Raw genomic sequence first — 23,543 nt, forward strand, 5'->3', positions numbered from 1 at the left:
TGCTGCGTCAATTCTAGAAAGTGGAATTGGTAGGTGGTGCTCCTCAGTGTGGGCTGAACGGGCAGCTTGATCGGCCCGTTCATTACCGATAACTTGGAAGCCATTGGAAAGTTATTTTATGGCCTGCATCACTTATATGGTGTAACATCTCTGTAATGTGAAATATTAGCTGTTGGTGCGGTCCGCGTGGTAAAGGTGACAGTAGAGACTGCAGTGCCGCCTTTGAATCGCAGAATATCGTCCACTTGTGTGGCGTTTCATCACCAATGTAATTAAGGGTAGTAAAGAGCGCTGCAAACTCTGCTGCCGTCGATGTTGTCGCGTGAGTCGTCTTAAATTTGATTGTTGTAACTTTCGCTGGCATAAAGATTGCCGCCGCGGAGCTGTTTGGCAAGACAGGTCCATCGGTGAATATATGCTGAAACCACCGCTGACTGCAAGACGGCAGCAGCGGCACCGCAGATGTCACATCAACAACAGCTACCGCCGCAAGAGGGCAAACTGGCAGCGATACTCGCAGCCATCAGTCAAATCAACGAGAATCTCGGCAATATGAATGCCAGGTTAGAGGTCTTCGAGGGTCAAATAAAGATCCTGTAAGTCAAGCACGAACGACTGGCGGCGAAGCCAGCGACGATAACCGTGAAGAACAACTTCGCAGCTCTAAGGAAGGAACGCGCCAATAAAGTCAAGGAATCGATCGCGTACAGGCACGGTCGCATCAAAACGTAAAAGGAAGATGGCGCAGACGCCGAACAGTAAAAAGCAAATCCGCGGGGGGGGGGGGGGGGAAGCAACGATCATTTACCAGTGGAATTGCAGGGGCATCCGCACCAAGGAAGCCGAGTTACAACTTCAAATAGATGGGCTCGACCAGAAACCGGATGTGATCGCGCTGCAAGAGACACAGGGCAGACCCACACTCCCGGGTTACGTGATCTACACGGATCCGACGGAAGGCGGGACGGCGTGACTGGTGCGCACACACATAGCAGCCACCCAGCACCTCACGGCGCAAAAGGGTTGCGAACACACGCTGGTCGAGGTTCACACAAGGGCGATTGGCAGTGCCGAAAACCTGTTTGTGATGAGCGCATACTGCAGGCCGTCACAAAGGCAGTACGACTTTGAAACAACAGTGAGGCAGGCGAAGAGGTTGGCGGGGAACAGGCCGCTCCTGGTCCTATGCGACTTCAACGCCCCTCACACTACATGGGGTTACAAATACCGATTTAAAGGAGGCAAGGCTCTAGCAAAAGTAATGGAGGACCAAGAAATGGCGCTCGTTAATGAACCAGGTGTCGTCACCCGAAAGCGAAACAGCGTCAACAGGGACACCACCCCGGACCTGTCGTGGATGGCGGGCTCCCTAGAAGTGGCCTGTAGGAACGAAGACGTAGGCCTGGGCTCCGACCACAGCATCATAAGTCTAACGATCAAGGGACCATTGTTCCGGGTAGCCCTCGGCAAAGCCCGGATCGCCGACTGGGACCGAATGCGCAAGCACACGGACGAAGAAAACGAGACCTCCGGAGAAAACGCGGAGGAGGGCAGACATGAAACGTACGCAGAATGGGCGCGAGAACAAAAGATCACGCCCGACAGATTTACTCAAGAAGTTGTGACAATGTTGCAGACGCCTTTCGTCGATGCCACACTAGCACACATGTGGGCGGCGTGGCACTCGCTCAAGCGAAGGTGGAAGGAAGCGTCAACGTCGAAACAAGAAGCTCGTCAAACGCATCGCGCTCCTCAACAAACAGATCGCTTAATACGCAACCAAGCTTTGCCGAGAGAACTGGATGAGTACTTGCGACGGGCTGCTGGTAAAGCTGTCGGCGCCCAAGACCTGGTGCCTGCTCCGACACCTGATCGACCCGTTGAGCAGCAAGACCGCAACCAACCACAACCTCACCAAAGTTCTGAACGCTTACGATGGCAACGGCCAAAGGCTCATTGAAGACCTCAAGGCGATCTACCTCAAGACGGAGAGAGGGCGATTTCCGATACCGGAGGAGTACGGGGGACCGGAAAATCCGGCATTGGATGAACCGTTCACCATCGCGGAGTTATTAATAGCCATAGACGAAAGTAACAAGACAATCGCACCCGGAACGGACGCCATTACGTACAAGCTGCTCAATAACATGAGTAATGCGGCGGCACGTGGGCTCCTGGGTCACATCAACAGAACCTGGGAAAACTCGAAGTTGCCCGCAGAATGGAAAGATGCCGAGGTACGGTTCATACCTAAACCCGGCAAACCTCTGACGATCGAGAGCATGCGCCCTACCTCGCTCACGTCCTGTGTGGGCAAGGTCATGGAACCCACGGTTCTCAAAGGACGTAAAGCATACCTGGACGAGACAAATCAGATGCCGGCGACCAAGTATGGATTCCGCCAGCACCTGAGCACCCAAGACGTTCTGATCCAATTACACGAACTAGTGATTAAAAGAGCAACGAGGCACGCGCCCCGGGGTATACTGGCTTTGGACCTCAAGGGAGCCTTCGACAACGTGTCCCACGCCAGTGTGCTCGAGAACCTGCGCAAGACGGGGTGTGGCCGCAAGACCTACGGCTATATTAAAGATTTCCTAACCAATAGAACAGCAACTATCCAGATATGAAATGAACGGTCAGAGCCTGGGGAGCTCGGAGGCAGGGGTACCCCACAGGGGTCTGTCCTGTCGCCTCCGCTTTTCAACCTAGCACTCCTACCCCTGCCCGAACTACTCAATCCGATCGAGGGCGTGGACCACGCGTTCTATGCCGACGATATAACGGTGTGGACGAACCGCGTGGGGTCCGATGCCTGGGCGGAGGAAGCCCTGCAGAGAGCAGCGACGACCGTCCACGAGTATGTCACGACCTGCGGCCTGGGCTGCGCTCCACAGAAATCGGAGCTGCTGATGGTACAGCCCGCAAGACCAAAGAAAGAGCCGCCGCCGAACATAATCATCCCCATCGAGGGCACAGAGATCAAGCCAACGCAGCAGATCCGGATACTGGGCCTGCTGTTGCGCAGCGACGGCAAGGCGCACGCAGCCGTCAACAAAATCAAGACCACATCAGAGCAAGTCCTGAGCCTGATCCGGAGAGTCACCAACCGGAACGGACGAATCAAAGAAGAAGACGCACTGCGCCTGGTGCAGGCATTCGTCATGTCACGCGTAACGTACTCCGCCCCGTACCTCCAGCTAGCGAAGGTGAACCGCAAGACGCTGAACACGACGATAAGGAAAGCAGTCAAACTCGCCATGGGCATCCCAGTCTACTCGTCAACGCAGAATCCGCTGGAAATGGGTGCCCACAACACGGCGGAAGAGCTGGTGGAAGCACACCTATCCCACCAGAGAGTAAGGCTGAGCCGGACAGAGCACGGTCGGGCCGTCCTACGCAAGATAGGATGGCAAATTGAACAGTAACCGACAACGGAGCCGCTCCCCACAACGTGGACAGACATTATTAAGACCAAGCCCCTCCCCCGGAACATGCAGCCGGGAAGGAACGAGGAGAGACGCTCTGCGCGGGCCAAGGCACTGGCTCGACAGCTGGAAGAGGACCCCGAGGTTCTCTACGCGGACGCCTCGCTTCCCAAGCACGGAGCAACGGCGGTCGTCACCACCATCGATAAACTGGTCACAGGCGCGTCGATACGGACGACGAATACAGCCGAAGCAGAAGAAGTGGCCGTGGCCCTCGCACTCGCACAACCGGGAGTGAGGACCACCTACGCAAGCTACCGCGAGGGGAACATCTCTCCCGCGGCACTAGCGATCCTCACCAAATGCAAATCACCTGGACGGGCCGTTGAACTCGTGTGGGTCCCGGCTCACTCGCAAGTGGAAGGCAACGCACTCGCCGACCACTATGCCCGAGAACTGTCAATCTGGGCCGAGGACGAGCGAGAGCTACCGCACCCCGTGACAAGTTACAAAGAAATCACGCAAATGTACAGAAGCGGCAGATGTAGGCTTCCCCGTCCACATCCGCAACTCAGCCGAATACAGCAAGCGATCGTGCGACGCACGCAAGCGGGGTCGCTAGCGCATCCCGTGCTCTTGCACAAGATGTTCCCAACAGAACATGACACTTCATGCCCGTTTTGCAGACGGTCAAAATGCACTCTACCACGCATCCTTGCAGAGGGCACTAAGCTCAAGAACTCCCCACCATCCCTACCCCCCACCCTCCCCAGCCCCAACCCCCCTCCCCCCCGAGCGATGGGAGACCTTGTTGTCCAGCCCCGACCTACCGACCCAGCTCGCGCTGGCGGCTAGGGGCCAGGAACTGCTGGATGCATAAGGGACCTGAGAAGAAGGTTCCACCCCATCTGGTGCCAGCGCGCACCAACCGTCACTAAGGGCTCAGTACAAAAGTTGATCCTCTCTCTCTCTCTCTTCTCGTACAAGAATAGTAGCGTGAGCTGCTTAAGGGCTGGTGATAACAGATCGGCTTTTTTCGTGATGCAAGGTATTGTGATGTTGATTTTTGGCTGAGTGAGGCACCATGGAGGACTCGAAGGTCTCGCAGCCAGGGTGAAACAAGCTGACAACAATGACAAAGCTGACAAGGTGGTCTCTAGCGATTGCTATCGTAGCCACTGTTGACGCACTCTGAGGCAGACCTAGACAGATCCGGAGCGATTTAGCCTGAACACATTGTATTGTGCGTAGATTTGTTTTACCTGTGTTGGTTATTGCTGGCAAGCTGTATCGCAGAAAGCCTAGAAAACGCATCCTGTGAAAGTGTAGCATAGCGCTTGTCGACATTCCCCAAGTCTCTCCAGTGAAAAACTTGAACAGATGGCAGATGTCTGTCAACTGTTTTTTCACGTATCATACGTGAGGGCTCCATGAGAAGTCCCTGTCCATTATGACACCTAGAAACTTGTACGATCGAACACGTGGTATTATTTGGCCATTTATCATTACGCTGTAGTTTGTCATGGGTTTGCGTGTACATGGCACTAGTGCGCATTTCTCGGAGGAAATTTCCAGGCATCGATTACGGAGGTAGACAGCAGTTTGGGTGGCGGCTTTCTGAATTCTCGCTCGCAACTGTGGGCGTGTTACTGCAGACGTCCATATGCAGATGTCATCCGCCTACATTGACAGCCTGACTGTGCTTGGCACGTGCTCAAGGAGAGCAATTAAGGTTAGATTAAATAACACAGGGCTAAATACACCGCCCTGGGGGTCGCCGCGGTAGCTATAATGTAGAAAAGAATGGCCTTCCTCGGCGCTTACAAAAAGCATCCCATGGAGAGATAGCTCCGTATCAACTGGAGCATCCGACCACCCACTCCTACCTTTGCGAGAGCAGAGAGGATAGCTTCATCTATAGGTTGTCATACGCCCCTTTAACGTCGAAGAACAAAGAAGCGCAGAGACGCTTACGGCATTTCTCATGTTGAATGCAGGTGACCAGGTCGACGAAGTTATCGATTGATGATCGACCGCGTCGAAAGACCGCCATGGCATCCGGGTAGGTGTTATTGTACTCGAAGTACCACTCCAGGCGTCCTAGGACCATCCTCTCCATTACTTTGTCCACACAGCTTGCCAAAGCAATCGGGCGATATGATGAGAGTTCCAACGGCGACTTGCCAGGCTTCAGCAGCGGAACAAGGCGACTTGTCTTCCATCTTGTTGGTAGCATGTCATCTCCCCAAGGTTCATTGTACAGCTCAAGTACCTCTCGCTCGCTCCCCCAGGTGACACAGAGCTCGGTAGGAAATTCTATCAGATCCTGGCGCTGATGTATGGCCACACAAAACTAATGCTGCCTTAAGTTCGTGGACTGAGAATGGTAGATCCATGCGGTGATCACGTGGTTGCGGACAGCTACTCGAAGGCGATGGAATATTGGGAGCTGTGAGTTGGCCGGATAATCTGGCGCAGACATCCTCTGCCACGTCAATCTCCGATCTCTTTTGTGAGGTGGTAAAAGCCTTGAATGGGAACCGCTGTACGGGGATTGTCCGGAGACCACGCACCGTTCTCCATAGTTGCGATAAAGGCTTGCGTGGATCTAGCGACTCACAGAAGTCATTCCAGCTTGTCTAACCGGCGCTAGATCTTCTTTTGCGTGCGTCTGATGGTCCGTAAATCATCCATTGTCCTCGTATGTCGGTATCTTTGTTCAGCACGTCGTCGGATTGCTCAAAGTCGTTCTAGTTCCACATCAAGGTCTGTCAGTTTCGAAGATCATGTGATAATACGCATAGTGTCTTGCACCGCGCTCTTGATTGCCTCTTCCAAGTCGAAAGATGGATTGGCGACGCAGCGTTCTTCCATGATAGACTGAAATTTAGACCAGTCCACGCTTCGAATCATATCCTGCATTTTGGAAGGGGACAATCCTCTGATCTTGACGTACATGGGGATATAGTCACTTCCGCGCGTCCCTATGTCCGCAAACCACCCAGTACGTCTGACAAGGCTTCATGAGACAAAAGCCCAGTCAAGACAGCTGCTGTATGTGGAACCACGTAGAAACGTAGGACTTACATCATTCAGCAGCCAAAGTTCATTACTGGAGGCGAAAAATTCCAAAGCTCTGCCTCTCGCGTTGATTTTCCAACTTCAGCAAGTGTGTATGATGGGCTTTGAAATCTCCAATAATGACCCAGGGATCGAGAGTTAAATAAAGAATGTCTCGTAGTGTCTTCTGACCAAATCGACTTGACGGAGACAGGTAGGCGCCCACAAAAGTAAAGGTAAAATTCTTTTTCCTTACTGTTAGGCATATATATTGATTATCGTCATTGGGTGGCACAGGCTGATGAATGTAAGTGAGGTCACGGCTAATAAACACTAAAACCTTGCTGTTTTCACCAGCAGTTGACGACATAAACGATTCATATCCAGAAAGCCTGATCATGTTCGATAAGTTCGGCTCGCAAATGATGATAATGGGAAACATACTGGCATACACAAAGCGACGGAAATCCGAAATGCCTGCTCTGAGTCCGCGGGCATTCCACGCAAAAATAGCTGCTTGTCGGACCTCATCCCGGAAAGACAGTGGCTGAGGAGCCATGATCTACTCAAGGGCTGCCAGCACCGGACTCAGAGCATCCAGTACTTGAAGCGCACTTCTGGCAGATGGTGTGTGCATGTTGTTTAGCAACACGCGAATGGCATTCATTAAAGGCCTGATAAGAGCTATTACTTGCTCATCTGTTTTCTGCGACCCCTCGGATACAGCATCCTGCTGTACTGCGGGCGGCTTCTTCTGTGGCTCTTATGCTGGTCGTGTACGCGGAAGTGGCGGTCATTCCTTTGTAGAGAGAGATCTGGCAGTTTTCTCCCTTCCAACATCGGCGTTTGGAGTGCTGGAAACTTCCGCTGATGGTGCTGCTTTCTTGAAAAGTTGATATTTTCCGTCGTGAAGCTCTTCGATGGTGACGTCGTCTTCGCCGCACTTTCACAGCGGCCTTTTTGTGGGTAGAGTTGTCTCTCACTATTTCTTTAAGAATGGTGATCTCTTTCTTGATGTGGGGACAGTCTTTGAAAGAGGCGCAGTCATCACCCACTTCAACGTTAGGACACTTCAACGTGGTTGTGCTGCCGTTGTCTTCTAGAAGAGTGGGGTTCGGCGCATCATAGACACACGGTGGAATTTCTGCAAACACCCTTCACATGGCCAATCTTCCGACAATTGAAGCATTGCATCCGTCTTGGAATAAATTATCGAACCTGGTGGCGAAAGTGGCCAACCTGCACGTAGCATGGAAGGCAGTCACCTCTGAACGTTATCCGAACACAACGTGTGTTACCGAGGCGACGAACATGCACAATGACGTTGTGTTCACTTGCTGGTTTTATGAGAACTGGGAGGTCTGCGTTAGATATTTCATTGTCAATGTCATAGATGACCTCTGTTATAGTGGCACCACTCGCTCGCACGATGGAGCAGACCTTGGTGTTACCCAGCTGCGTTACATGTTGCAGTATGTTCAGCGCGCTCGGGTTCATCACTTCGATTGCCAGTATGTTTCGCTTATTGTTTATCCTGACATCCTTGATATCGCTCAGCACGGTGGTTTCTAAATATAGGGAGAGTGCTTGCCTATTGAGAACGCGTAGGTTGTCAGTAGCGTTCTGTGGTTCTCACGGTGTTCGAGCCGGACCCCGAAGATGAGTTGAGAATTCTTCGTTTGGCCTTGTGGTACTGGACAAGTCAAACACTGTCTTCCGAGGACTCATCACCTGATGCGGAGTACAGCTCTCTGTCCTCGCTATCACTCGATGTATTTCCTCGCTTCCTCGAACTGATGTCCGTCGCTGAACGGGAATCGGGAGGGTCCTCGGGGTGTTGTACATCCATCCCCGCGATGTAGGGGGCGGTAAACCCCACAAGTGCAGTGAGAAGTCCAGAAAAGCACAGAGACGGGCGAGATGTGTTCCACAAGAGAAGCACTTCGTATTCCTTCCACAAAATAAAGAGAGAGAGAGCTGAAGGGGAAAGGTAGGGAGGTTAACCAGATATCATTCTCCGGTTTGCTACCCTACACTGGGAATGGGAGATAGGGGTTAGAAAGAGGACAGAGAAGAAAGCGTTAAACAAACAACAGAAACACGCACACACGGAGGCACACACACAAAATAAGCAGAGAGAGATATAACAAAGAGAGGAAAGGCAGGGAGGTCAACCAGACGAGCGTCCTGTTTGCTACCCTACACCGGGGGAAGGGAAAGGGCGAACAGAAAGAGGAAAGCGGGATAGAGGCAACAGTGTCTGTGCACGCAGCAAAGTGCGTGGAAATCAGACAAGTCAAAGCAAGTGCTCCGTCGATACGTTAGGCTGCCATCAATCTTGGTGGCTCATAGCTGGTGATGCACGTTGAAGTCACCGATGAAGACGAAGGATCCGATGGGCGTCAGCAGTACGTTGCAGTGCGCGGCACTATATTTTCTTGAAGCTAAACCCCAGCCGTTCCGACTTCAGTGCGAATATAATGATGCGGGTGAGCCATGGCGTTTACTCACGTGTTGCAAGTACTGAATTGAGAGCATCCAGCACTTGCATTGCACTTCGCGCTGACGGCGTGTGGAGGTTATTTAAGAGCATTCGAAAGGTATTCATCAGAGACCGGAGCATCATAACCACTTGCCGGTCTTCTTCTGGCAATTTGTCAGGAACACGCGCTGTTCGCTCTACAGGCGTGCGCAGCTGCATCACTTGACGTGGCTCCGGCTCTGGCTGTGGCATCAGCTGCGGCATCGCCTCTGGTTGTGGCATCGGCTGCGGTATCGCCTCCGGCTGTGGCATCTCCTCCGGCTGTGGCATCGGCTGCGGCATCAGCTGTGGCTTCGGTTGTGACTTCCGCTGTTGTTCTGGCGTTGGCTGTTGCTTTAGTAGTGAGGACCAAGTTATATTGTTCTCTGCCATGGCCTTGTCAGATTTAGATTGAATTGCCCCAGGCCCAGGGGGCAGAGGACGAGGTGTTGTCGGATGGGGCGTACTTTTCACAGAGGCATCAGCGTTCTTTGGACTTCGGCGGCGTCGGGAGCGTCGCTTTGTAACGGCCGCAACAGCTTCCCGACGAGACGAATGGTCTCTCGCCATCTGCTTCAAGATGGCCTTTTCCTTGTTCATTTTGGGGCAGTCCTTCGAGGAAGCGTCATGGGACCCAACGCAATTGGTGCATTTCAGAACCGTGGCTGCACAAGAGTCTGCAGCGTGGGACTCGCTGCAGCGTGAGCAAACTGTCGTGTTCTCGCACTCGGCGCTCACGTGTCCCAGCCTCATACAATTGTGGTATTGCAGTGGCCTTGGGATGAATGGTCGCACAGGATGTCTAAAGTGGCCGACCTTGACGTGCGAAGGGAGAGTCTCGCCCTTGAAAATAATTTTCACACAGCGGGATGTGCCGAGGCGATACACATGTGTTATGGCGACGCCATCAACGGCAGGCTTCACTAGAATCGGCAAGTCGGCGCTGGAGATCGAGACGTCCACGTCGTAGATGACACCAGTAGTTGAACCACTGTTCTGGGGGATGTACGAGTGGAGCTTAACGCCACCTAGTTTTGTAACTTTAGTCAAATTTCTCAGCGCAGTCTCATGTGTGACGTCGATAGCCAACACATTTTTTCGTGTGTTGACTCTAACATCTGCTATCTGATTTGGCGCCACCGCTTCAAGTTGCACCGACACGGACTTTCTGTTGAGTCGCCTCAGGTTGTCGGTAGCGAGTTCTGGTACAAATATAATCGTACTGACTGCGGTATTCTGAGTTGGTCCTACCGTTGGCGTGCTCGAAGACATGGATGCCCTGGTGGTGTGTCTTCGTTTCGCTTTGTGGCTCTGCACAAGCTCGAAGGTGTCATTAGAGAAGTCCTCACTGCTTTAGTAAGATCTTGATGACGGCTAGTTGGTTCATACTTAGAACTGAGGTGAAACAGCACGAAAAAGACGAGGACACAAGGTATTTGTTTCCTTGTGTCCTCGTCTTTTTCGCGCTGTTTCACCTCAGTTCCTCACTGCTGAGCGAGTAGGCGCGGGTGTCATCGCCGTCGGTGTCGCTCTGGAGGCCGGTCCGCTTCCTAGACGCAGCCGCCGCTGCAGTCGCCATTCCCGGCAGAGGCACGGGGACGTCAACTTGCATCCACGCCACGACCATGCCGACTCTTCAAAGATGTACGCAGAAATAAGGAAAAAACAGCTGAGCCAGAGAAATAGCTTTCTGGCTCACAGACACTTCGTCTTCGTCCATTCCACAAATAAGCAGAATGTTCAATGTACCCTATGAGCTTAATGATCGTGGTTAATTCCTTGCCACCACCGGACAATAATGGCAAGGACAAGTCGCATATGTGTATACAGTGACTGAAGGGGCCATCTAAAGACGATATCGCCGAGGTACGGACCAACCGATGGCTTTTGTTTGGTGGAGAGTCCCTGTGGCTCACTTGACCAGATTTTTTGCAAGAGCTCACATATAACCAGCATAGACGGAATGAATTGAAGTTCCTTGATTTTTCTTTAGAAAGCCAGAGTGATGTCTGCGGACAGAAGTTAGTAAAGTAAATTTTGGCCATAGCTCTTGCGGCGTAGTTCCCGTGGTTAGTACACGAGTTCTGAAAGCATGCGTCGGTGCGCTGGCGACATTTATGTAGATGACTGACATCAGCTCGTACATTTTCTCGGTTTTAACTGAGCGGTCAGCTTCGAAACACTACACACGCACGCACATATGCACACACGCATACTGATCGTGAAACTGAAATTGTGAAATCGCACATGCGTAAATAGTTCAATCAAAGGGGCCTAAAATGGAGGGGAGGGACTGAACATTTGTCATGAGAAAAGCCGCACAGTAAAATCAGCCAACGTAGTTGACGTGTCTACTTCTATATCTCATTGCGAAAAGAAAACACTTGATTCTTTGCGAAACAGAATAATCAAGTATTAAGTGACTGAAATAAAAAATGTCCTTTGGTAAGGACCCTTGACAAAAACCTGTTACTTGACGTTTTCTCCAAATTTGCGCGTCTGTAGCGGATTGGCGGAATACGTATAATGTCGTTATGGCCTCACCATTCCTGCAATTTTCTAGAAGTTCTAGAAAGCTCTCTGAAAGCAGTGTACATTTTACAGGCATGACAATGTGGATACACGGAAAGATCTGCTTTTTTTATATTTTTTCTCTCATTGCCTGCTTTGTTAGAGCTCCGAATCCCCCCTCACTTCCCCCCACCAAAATAATAGAGGAGGAAAAGATGGTGCAGAGCGCAATTTTATCGCACAGATTGGCTTTCGCGTCTGTAATGCCCCAAGATGTGTTGAAATTTTCAGTTCTTAAACGGTTCTTCTCGAAGTAGATCTGTACGACATTTCTTCATGGCCATGGAAGATTAGCCCTTACAAGCTTAACCAATTGTATGCCGAAGGCAAGTGGGTGTCCCTGCTTACGTTTTAAATGCAGCCGCATGGTGAATCGGCGACTTTATTATTATCGCTGATTCGAGGCGACGCCTGCCATTAGCGCTTGCTGATGCAGATAAAGAAAGGCTTGGAAAGTTTCTTATTTAAGAGCATAAAACGCTGACAGGCTGCCGCACTACAGGAGCTTTTGCCACGAGAAAGTCGTTGCCCGTATCGGACTAAATATGTCAAAAAGATATAATCAACGATTTGTTCGCTCTCCAATATAGCATGGTTGCTCCACTAAGGTAGAAGTTCTTAAGAAGCGCTGTGCCGACTGGACTAATCCACGCATCGAGGGAGGCAGCAACATTTTTAAAGCTGCACCTATCTGAGTTGTGCTGCCAGCCTGCTGCAAAACAGCTTCATTTAACTGCAAGATGAAACTGGACCGCACGTTTGGAACATAGGAAATTGCATTAGGGTGATCTTCGCCACCTCTCTTAATGTATTTCATGATTCCCTTGAGCATGAATACGCGTTTACAGTTATGTCATTCACCATTATTCGCGCCAATAGACAGTTTGTCCGTGAGTGACTGTAATCAGACTAAATTTTTCAGTCCGCTGTGTCGCTCATTTCCTAAAGGAAAGGGGGTGCGCACAATTTCTGCTATGCGATAGAAGGCATGTTTGCTTTTAGCTATGAAGTCACACGGGAAGACTGACAATCCATTTAAAACCATGCTTTGGGGGCAAAAAGATATGACACGCTGGGCGTTGCCTAATTCCCTTATTAAAATCTCTAGAATATTTCTTTCCTTATCGGTGAAAGGCACCGTAGGTAAACGAAAACGCTGACGCTCGTTTTGCGACATTATTCACACGTGGTTCTAAGTAAAGCCTACGCCACTTTGAACACATTTATTGAGTTTTTACATTCAAAGGGAGAGAGGAAAAAAAGAAAGGGAAAGACAGGAAGATTAGTCAGTGTAAAGAATGGCTGGCTATCCTTTGTAAGATGTTTAAACGAATGAAAGCTGATAAAAGGAGATGTCAGATGGAATAAAATAAATAAAGGCAAGTTCTATATTCTATATTCTATATATATAGAAATATTCTATATTCTGTCCAATATTTGGAGGTCGCTTTCTCTAATATTCGCAATTGATTTTATTCAAAATTTCACTATTCGAAGACCCCTAGGTAGCGTCGCTCCTGCAAACAGTGTTTAGACACAATCGCTAAATTAAAAATCTTGCTTAAAGGTTACGGGGCACAGGATGAGTGGTTCAGCATGACAAACCCAGGAAGTGGTTGTGCAGCAGATAACGCGCCCGTATTTAGTTTGACACTTCATTTTATTTCATTTCGTATTTCACCCACCCAATTGGCTGACCCTTGGATAACAGCTGTGGGCGACAAAAACAACACAAATAAGATGAGATGAACCGGCGTATTTTCATATTTCTCAGTTAATCGTTTGTTTTGTTCATTTAAAATACTAAGGCCTTCACGTGGAAGCACAAAAGTTCTGTAGGGAGAAAGAAAGAACCTGTTTGGGCGGCGGAGTAAGAAATCAATCTGACAAATGCGCCGCCTTTCACGGGCGTCTTGTTGGCCTCGGGACCACCGACAGCAGCGGAATCTAAATCGGGTGGTAAGGAGTGAGACAGTGGGGTAAGCTGCGATGAAGTAAAAAAAAAAGAAAGCAAGAGAGAGAGAGAGAGAGAAGAAAGAACGGTCGGCCAGAACATTCACAGTGCGACGAAAGTCCTGCAGAAAAAGAAACGAATAAAGAGCTAGCTATACCATTGGTTCCACCTCGTCAAATAAATAACTTCAAATACACGCTGTCGCATGCTCCAGCAGGCCGTGGATACAATAGGCATCAATCAGGCAAAGCGTCTCAGTACCTTCCGGAAACCTCTCTGAATTCCTGCTGGGGTTTCTCGGCTTTCGAGAGGTGAGGCGGCATACAGAAAGTGTTTATTCTCGGAAACTCCCCTGTCGTTCAGGATGTTTTACGCATTTTCTTAAATTAGATTGCTGTATGCTGTAAAATGCATAAAGTAGTATTGTGGCTGAACTCCTTGAAACAGGCGTTCGCCTGCCGCGTTCGTTTTTTTTTTCGGAAAAAGCGGAGAACCGCTGTCATCTGCAGCTCTCAAAACCTCACAAATTAAAGGAAAAGAAATGGAACCTTTGCTAACATTTTTCAGAAAACGCAAATAGAGTAAATATCAGTAAATTGCACTTGCAAAGTGAATACGCTACAGACACATGGGGTAATTTTGACACACATTTTACATGCTTTGGCAAATGACAGTTTATCAGCAACGATTTCAGGTTGTAAACAATCAACTAAGTCCTTATGTGAAATGAACAAAATGCAACTTCGCAACAGTATGACATGTCTAAAGAGAGAAAGAAAAGGATGCATAGAAAGGCAGGGAGGTTAACCAGAGGTAATACCGGTTGACTACCCTGCACGGGGAAGGGTTAAGGGGGATACAAAAAAGAAGGAGTGGAAGGGGACATAGAGAGAGACAAAGAGAGACGCGTCTATATAAAGAGTGACGATAACCCTCAGCATCAACGTGAGCATCTATATGCTGCGTATCCGAGAATGCTCCATTATGTGCGACAATAAGACTGTCGAAAAGCGCGTTTAATCGCACAATCATGCGACATTTGTCAGTGCGATGTCCAGCAGTGTTCATAGCAATGGACCGACGCTTATAATAAAGTCATCCAGTAAATTAAAGGCGGAAATATTTTCGCCTAACAAATGCATTCCGCCGGCGGAAAGGGGCTGAAACGTGTTCCGCACATCAATGCAAGAAGACACCTCGTTATGTTCACAATGTGCGTATGACAACTTGGAAAACATCCTAGTTTAGGGGCACTTAACAATGTACTTCACTCTCATTCATCATGGCACCGCAACTGCGATATAATGGGCATTTACACAAAGGCAAGCTTTAAGTCTGCACGTTTTAATGTCAAGAAAGTGATGAATATTTACAAGAAGCTTATTACCATGCGAGTTTCTCTCACTTTCGCTTTGTATGCCAGTTTGTTATGTTTGTGCTGTCACGCAAGAACGCGCTCCCTATATTATATAGGGCTTGATCCTCGAACGTAGTAGTACTTTCCAGACAGACGAGCACGCAGTGCGTCACTTGTAGACGTGGTAATAGATGACTGCGGCACGTTTAAAATTTACCTTGTCTCTACGACCGCATCGTGGTGCAATGTCCTTGCCTTGTGCTCCTATGTCCGAGGGTCCGGGATGAAATCTCGGCCGCGGGGGCCGCATTTTGGTGAGGGCGAAGTGCATGAACGCCCGTGCACCGCACATTGAGAGAGAGAGAGAGAGAACAACTTTATTGAATATGCTTGCAGAGTCGGTTAGGCTCCCTCCACGCTGGGAGGACAAGCTTTTACCGCGACGCGGCCACTACGTCAGTCTCGTGCGTTGTGCTCCTCGAGGTCTTGGTTCCTCGCTACTTCCGCGGGTCCGAGAGGGCCGCCGCCCCCTTCCTGCGGGTGCTGCCCCCTTCTTCTCGGTTTCGCGCGGTCCCTGCCTCTCTAGAGCTGCCGAGACCTGCTGGACGGTCTTGAGTTGTGTCTCTTGGTCATACCTCCTCGTTGTAGCCTCTAGCTGCGGCGAGATCGTCGTCTTCTCGCTGGCTTCTCGCGGATTTATGCTACAGTCCCAAAGGATGTCAGCCGTGGGGGCTCTTTCCTTCGTCCACAGTCTACACACGTCACTCGCGTACACGCTCGGACACACGCGCTTAGCTAGCACCGGGATGAGCAGGGACCCCGTCTGTAACTGTCTGTATAACACTGCCTCCTTCCGGGTAAGCACCGGGTGAGGTGGCGGCATAGTCTGTCTGTTAAGTCTGTACCATTTAACTATTTCGTTGAAGGTGCTCATCTTGTCCTTGGCACTGCACCGCGACCAACACTCCGAGTCGGCCGTGCTTGCAGCTGCGCGGTTGGTTAGTCCTCGCGCGGCCGAGTTAGCCGTCTCGTTGTGGTTCACGTTCCCGCGTTCCGACACGTCACTGCCCATGTGGGCCGGAAACCACTTGATTACCACAGAACTTTTGCGTCCGATGTCTTCGGCCTTGCGCAGTATGCGCGCGGCCTCACTACATACCCCACCCTTGGCGTAGTTCTTCACTGCCGTTCTAGAGTCACACAACACTGTAGTGCATCCGGGGTCGGAGACGGCCAAGGCGATGGCCACCTCCTCCGTCTGGTGTGCCTCTCGAGTCCGGACGCTCGACGCGGTCTTTGTTGCACCCGTCGATGCCCCGACAGCTACCGCCGGCTATGCGTCGCTGCTCCTTCGATACTCCGCCGCGTCCACGTAGACGGCGCCTTCTTCTCTGGCGTGGAGGTCCACGAGGGCCCTGGCCCTCGCCAACCTCCGCTCCTTGTTGTACTCGGGGTTCACTTTCCTCGAGATAGGGCAGACCCTGAGCTTTCTGTTGATGCTATCCGGTATAGGTACGTCTTTCTGCTGGTTGCCTTCCCCCTGCTCGAGGCCAAGGTCCGCAGTATCTGTCTTCCGCTTCTCGTTTCAGAGAGACGCTCCAGTTGCGCCATTCTCTGTGCTTCGGCTATTTCGTCCAGCGTGTTGTGGACTCCCAGCACCATGAATTTTTTCGGTGCTCGTGCTCCCGAGGAGACCGAGTGCCGCGTTATACGCCTTGCGTATGGTGGCGTCTATCTTGTTACGTTCGCTCGGCCTCCAGTTGTGGAAGGCGGTCACGTACGTTATTTGGCTAACTGCGAAGGATTGAACGAGCCTAGTCAGGCTCTCCTCCTTCATTCCCACTCTTCTGTTGGACACCCTCTTGATGAGTCTCATTGCCGCGGCCGCTTTTCCCGCGAGCTTGTTGACCGTTTCACCGTTGACTCGGTTTCGCTGGATGAGCAGCCCGAGCACTCGAATCTTCTCGACCTCCTGCATTACTTGTCCTCCCGCTGTCTTGACCATGATCTTGGGACGCTCGTACTTGACTTCCATATTCTTTCTTTTCCTGCCCGCTCCTGTCGGTAGAATCACCAGCAGTTCTGACTTGGCCGGAGAGCAAACGAGTCCAGACTCGCCCAGCTGCTCCTCGATGGCGTTGACCGCTTCTTGCAGCGTTGTTTCGATGTATCCGTCGCTTCCTCCCGGTACACATAGCGTAACGTTGTCGGCGTAGATGGTGTGCCGGACTCCCGCTACTCTTTCTAGCCGGTTGGCCACCCCGATCATCACGAGGTTGAAGAGTAGCGGGGAGATCACCGAGCGCTGGGGAGTTCCGACGCTGCCCAGCTTCTTCTTTTCGAGCTGCAGGTCTCCCGCGCAGATTTCGGTGGTCCGTTTCGTCAGGAAGTCTTTGATGTACTGGTATGTCCTCCTGCCCATGTTTAGTCTGGATACTTGGGCCAGGATAGCCGAGTGCCTCACTTTATCGAAGGCGCTCTGCAAGTCCAGCCAGAGTTGTCCTCTCCAGCTCGGTGCCCGTCGTATCGTCGATGATCTCGTTCGTCAGTAAGATCATGGCGTCTTGCGTTCCGAGCTTCTTCCGAAACCCGATGATGGAATTTGGGTAAAGCTCCGATTCTTCCAGGTAACGCGGCCACCTGTTCATGAGAACGTGCTCGAGGACCTTTCCCACGCACGAAGTGAGCGAGATCGGCCTGAGGTTCTCTATGTTGGGCGGCTTGCCAGGCTTGGGGATGAGGATCATCTTGGGTGCTTTCCTATGCTTGGGCAGCCTTCCTTCTTTCCAACACTTGCTGAAGAAGTTCGTGAGCGTTTCGATGGCCGCTTCGTTGAGGTTCTTGAGCGCTCTGTTGGTCACTCGATCGGGACCCGAGGCGGACCTGCCATTGAGATCCTGCAGGTTGTACCGATCAATGTGCGGTGTACCGCCCATTGAGCGCACATTTAACAGCCCCAGGTGGTCAAAATTATCCCTGAATTCCCCACTACGCCATGCCTTATAATCATCTCGTGGTTTCAGCACGTAACATTCCAGAATTTCTTTATTTATTTATTTTTACGAGCCCATACTCAAGATTCGATGACGCGTGAACGAAAACGGCCGGAGAATTCCGCGACTACCTATCGCACTTGCTGCTGTTTTAGCGCCGAGCTGTAACCTTGGTTGAATTCCGCCCAATTACCTGTTCACAATTTATTCCGTCTCTGCCTGCCTGCCTGTCTGCCTACCTTCCTGAACGCCGTCACAGACACGTTACAACACATCATATATTAGTTTGCGTCAATTACCTGCTTGTCTGTCATGTGGCGGCGCATTGCGCGCATACATGATGGTTCCGGCTAATCAAAGAAATTGAGCAAACTTTTAGTCTCACCTTCAAGCGACATTAGTTACCATGATAAATAGGCACGTCAGAACCCGTGGCCCTTCTAAACGCTGTCCTTCACGCCGTGTCTTTTTCTTCAATTGGGTCTTCCCACTTGTTTTCTACAACAGCGATACTCATTCTGCTCTAGCCAAATAGACAGGGAAAAAAATAGAAGGAATCATTTTTCGGCGCAGGCTTAGCTGTAGCATACATACTAAAGCATCTCCTGAAACTCTCCATGCACGGCGCAATTAACTGACCGGGGCAAGTGTCTACGCCGACCTTGTTAGCGGCGATTAGAGCAGTAGGTGTTAAACACGGCCTGCAGCTTATATATATATATATATATATATATATATATATATATATATATATATATATATACCTCTTACCCGGCCGAAACGTCAATAAGCCGCTTCATACGCGCGTCTACTACTTCACTGTGAATATTTACCCGGACCCAGCACTGCTTTTCTTCTGGTATATATATATATATATATATATATATATATATATATATATATATATATATACGCCCCGAGCATGTCGCTCTAACCGGGTCAATACGAAAGAAAAAGAAACCTAACAAAGATTATGGAGCATTATCCCTACGTTGAACCCTCAGTTTGCTGCATCTACTGATCGACAGGCATTTCCGCAAGAACACGTTGGGGCTCCGACGTGGGACTATATTTTAGAGCGTGTTTATTCTTTTTTTCTGTTCGTTTCCTGTAGACAGCCGAAGAATGGATTTCGAGCACCTGACTAATTGGAAAGGAAAACTGTGATGCTGCCGCCAATAGAACAACCAGCGGAGCGGTCAGCACTGCCTATTGCTGTTTTGGTTTTTTTCTCTAGCTTAGAAGATAACTTAACAACCTCCCTAAGCACGATTTCTTTATTTTCGCTCGGGACGAGGGGAGCCGGTCAGGCATGGGCAGCGCGCTCTGATGGCTTCACCTCGACCGCTTCATTAGGACGGAGACAAAGGCTCTCGCAGACCGCAGAGGAGAACTGGTATTTTGACTCATAAAAGCCACGTCGCCTTTCGCTGATCTTACCGAGTACCTTGAGTATGCTCGTCGTCTTCGTTTTTTTCTTCAACGAGTTCACTGTATCTGCCTGGCTGCTCTTTCGAACTTTCCAACATGAGAAAATGAAGCACTGAACGTGTAATGAAAGACACTGGAGGTTGAGATTGTCACGTTGGCGGACAATGTATTGGTGAATACCTTTTTATCTTAGCTTTCTTTTCCCGTTAGAATCACCTGCCGCAGTGGCTTAGCAGCTATGGTGTTGTGGTGCTAAGCACGAAGTCGCGGGATCAAATCCAGGCTGCGGCGGCTGCATTTCGAGGGGAGCGAAATGCAAAAACGCCCGTGTCCCTTGCAGTGGGGGCACGTTAAGGATCTCCCAGAGGTCAAAATTAATCTGTCGTCCTCCACAATGGTGGGCCTTATAATCAAATTGTGGTTTTCGCACGTAAAACCTCACAACTCAATTCCTTCCATCAGAACCGGCCTTCGCAGTTAATATTTAGGTCCGCCAGATGTGACGAACTCATTTGTTTTCTTTAGTTATCGCCAGCGAAACAAGGAAGATAGCAAACTGTGATATTCATTTCTTCTCACACTTTCGAACGTCGTGGACTTGAATGATAATGGAGAGAGAGGGAGAAAGACAGAGGAGGGGACAAGGGAAACTTAGGGAGGGACACTATGTCTGATTGGCTACCCTGCCCTGGGGAAAGGAAACGAGACTAAACAAATGAGATAGAAGAGAGAATAAATGTTTAGAAAGGAGCGAAGAATGAAACGACAAGCTTGAAGAGAAAGACGAACAGGAGTCAGTCAGTCAGTCTGTCTGCCTGACATCCTGCCTGTGAGCCTGTCAGTCTGTCAGCCAGTCTATCTGTCGAGTATTGGAAAAACGAGATAAATACACATACATATGTATCTTAATTCTTCTGCGACCTCAACACGCAGTCCGCTCAAAAATGCCAAAATTTCCCCAAATGAACTTTGGACGATAATAGCCAGTGGAAACGCAATTTTGTTCCACCATTGAACGCTCTGCCCTCTGTTTCAAAAAGCTCATACAGCGTTCTGGATTCCAAGGTTGCTTCAATAGCCCAAACTACCACGTTTTAGGACGAAACGCTTGGCACTGTTGCCCCGCGATAAGCACGGCAGTGAAGCCGCTGTCCGGGCATTAACGCTAACGAGGGATTGCTAGCCAGGCGCGCTGCCCCCTTTCAAAAATACATATTTCAACAAATTTAAAAGCGCTACGTTCTCTTGTTTTCAACTTCACAAGTTCTCACTGTTCTCAAATTCACACAGGATAGGAAGAAAGTCAAAAGGCAAAATTTGGTAAGCCAAGCCCAAGGAGCCATAAGCATTGCAGTCCTTCAAAAGACTGTTAGCGACAACAGTTCGCCCCAATCTAGGATGTCATGCAGAACTCTTCCAATTAGAAAGCTTCAATGTACATTGGCGAGAAGTGCTTAACAAAATGACTAAGCTTCGGTATCGTCTTCGATAGAGTCTCACCAGGGAAGCTGCTTGATTCAGTTTGGTCACCACCTGTAAAAAAGTGATCAGAAACCTAACGATATACTTTCGCGACATGAAAGTACTATACAGCCTTATTGCTGAGGAGAAGTTCACGGAATTTTAAATAATATACAAGTTTCAAGCACAAAAATATTGGACTTTTGTAGCTGAGCCATTTCTTTTTTAATGTTTCAGTTATTTGACAATAGGCTACTTGAAATGTTCATAACTGCACTGCACAGCGGGAAAGCTGGAGCACTTTGTCTTCTGAGTCCGTACTCAAAGTATACACTAAGTGCACGAATGCTCAGAACCGTGTGTAAAGCCCTTTCGAAGGCGTTCATGCTAACCTGGACGCTTACACATGGCCTTGTGAGAGTAATTTTATGGTAGTCCTGAATGCTCCAGCTTGCTCAGTGGAAAGTGCGACGTGGTATACGTATTTACGTAACAACAAGCAAAGCCATAAGCTAGCTGCGCCACATTCTTGTGGATAACAGCAAATGCAGTAAGGCGTTATCACGTAATTGCGCCCCACTTGATGCACTAATTTGACAATCGAATGACTATATACCTGTGGGCGCAGGGTTTGATTAATTGGCCATCTATGTCTTGGCACGTTTCACTCTCGCGTCGAGTCGAACAGAATGAAGAGATTAGTATGCAGGAATAATTACCATCCGGCGCTCTCGGCTGCAGTTAATCGAAAGGCTTCTCCACACACACGCACACACAAGCACACAAGCACACACACGCACACGTGCGCATACACGGACACACTCATCGCTTACGCAACATAAAGTCAGACAGCGCGGATGCCAGATGGATCCCGTTCGGCGGTTGTCATCTGCAGGAAAGGTGGAGAGGCTTAAACTAGGCAAGCGAGCATACCGACCGCACATCAGCGCGGGAGAGACGACGCTAACCGAGCGCGAGCTGTAACTTGTACGGCAATCCCTAAACGATCCGGCAGGGTGGCAAACGATCGTGCTCCATCAGCAGCTTTCAGCCGACCGCTCTCACGATATATCCGGAGTTACGAAAGAAGGGATAGGGTCGGGGGGTGTTGAACAACGACAGACCCATTTCGATATCTCGAAAAAGCCCATCATTACTGCGTTTCAGGCCGAACGGCGGCCGCACTAAACGTCATAATGGCCTCGCTCTACAGCGAGCTCGTGCGGGCGGGCAGTCGTCGCATTGCGACAATGACCACTGTGCATTCGAAGCACGCAACGTCGTCGGCTAGCCGCGCTCTGACCTCGAGAGTGGAAGCGCTGAACGACGCGGCGCTCGCAGTGGTTGTGGCGGTGATGGTCGGCCTGACTGTTGCAGGGTGAGCTCGCTCGCCCGCAGACATTACGCGGGCGTGCGTGCTTGCCAGCCGGCGCAATTTAAATGCGGGCACAGCCGCCTCTGTACACTTGCGGTCGACAAATGATCACAAGCTGAGTCGGTGAAAAGAAGAGTGAGCATCTGTTTGCTCGTGAATGTGGCTTATAAAATTCAAAAAAAAAAGAGGGAAGAAGTGGCAACTACTGGTAACGCAAAACGAGCATGATACACCCTTTCCCTCATGCCCTTGTAGCTTCGCTGGTAGATGGGGGGGGGAAGGGGCTAGATCTCCGAGAGTCTGTACACGCGCTCTCACGTGCACTCTGATAAGTCGCTCCACATAGAGCGCGTGTACGCGCTTTATGGGATTTCTAAACATAGCGCTATTTCTTGGTAAACGATGCAGGTTTGTTAAAGATGGCAGGCGTGTTGAGGAGCTCACTTTAGTGACCATTAATGTTTCTGTCTGTTGGTGATGCCATTTGAAGACGCTAGGCTACAAGGACATCTCCCGGCTTTTGCACCCGATGGCACCGGCGGCGACAATTTATGTTGCAGCCAAACCATGCTTGTAGTAGAGATGCACCGTTTCTTGGAGTTGCTGTAAGCTCTACGCGCTCATGGAATGACCTCACTATGAGTTCGCCTTAGAGAGCTTAGGATGCTGGCGTTCCCACACATCGAGTGAAATTGCTCACATTGTGAAAGGGGCAGCGTGCCTAATAGTTTCGGAAGCAGTGGCAGTACTTCATATATAGGTCCTGTCCATATAAGCAACTCGTGAAAGCAATCTTTTTAAAGCGATAGCAGTTATATGAGCATTACAGGCGCATTTCTGCCGTCGGCGTCGCCGTGAGGTTCCGTATGAGTGAAAGCTTGTGAGGGTGAGCTGGCGAACGCGGTTCGATCTCGCGTGGGCGAGCTAGGAACCCGGTCCGGATGCGTGTCCTCGCTTGTCGCGCGCGAGTCGGGGGGGGGGAGGGGGTCAGGCGATAGAGGAGGAGCGTTCTTCTCCGGCGGCTGTTAGAGCACCTCGATGTCCTCCTCGCCTGACACTCCGTACAGAGTGGAGATGATTGCGCCGTCTACTGCGGCGTTGGCCACGCGAATCGCGGACGCCTTAGTAGACGCCTTTGGCGGACGCCTTACGGACGCCTTGCCGCCGCTCGTGCGTCTTAAAAGCAATCCGCGACGTGGCCACAGTGCGCGCCCGCGCGGGTCTCATCGCCAAAGCGATTTGCGATATCTGCAGAGTGCGCGTAGTGCCGGTAGCTTCGTATGCGCTGTGCTTTCGACGTTTCGTTCACACTGAAGCGAGAGATGCATGAAAGTCAATTCGCTTGCTGCTGCCGCGATTTCTGGCTCCAGAATTTTGGCAAGGAGTTTCCGC

General features: G+C 50.3%; 1 protein-coding gene and 1 pseudogene across 1 annotated transcript in view; one reads left to right on the forward strand and one right to left on the reverse strand.

The window, feature by feature from the left end:
* The window catches only part of LOC142577708 (corticotropin-releasing factor receptor 2-like), a 311,337-nt gene that overhangs the window by 160,519 nt on the left and 127,275 nt on the right, over positions 1-23,543 (forward strand). The window lies entirely within an intron of this gene.
* Positions 15,389-17,539, reverse strand: LOC142577707 (uncharacterized; annotated as a pseudogene).

The sequence above is a fragment of the Dermacentor variabilis genome, chromosome 4 (assembly GCF_050947875.1).
Source record: "Dermacentor variabilis isolate Ectoservices chromosome 4, ASM5094787v1, whole genome shotgun sequence".
NCBI lineage: Eukaryota > Metazoa > Arthropoda > Arachnida > Ixodida > Ixodidae > Dermacentor > Dermacentor variabilis.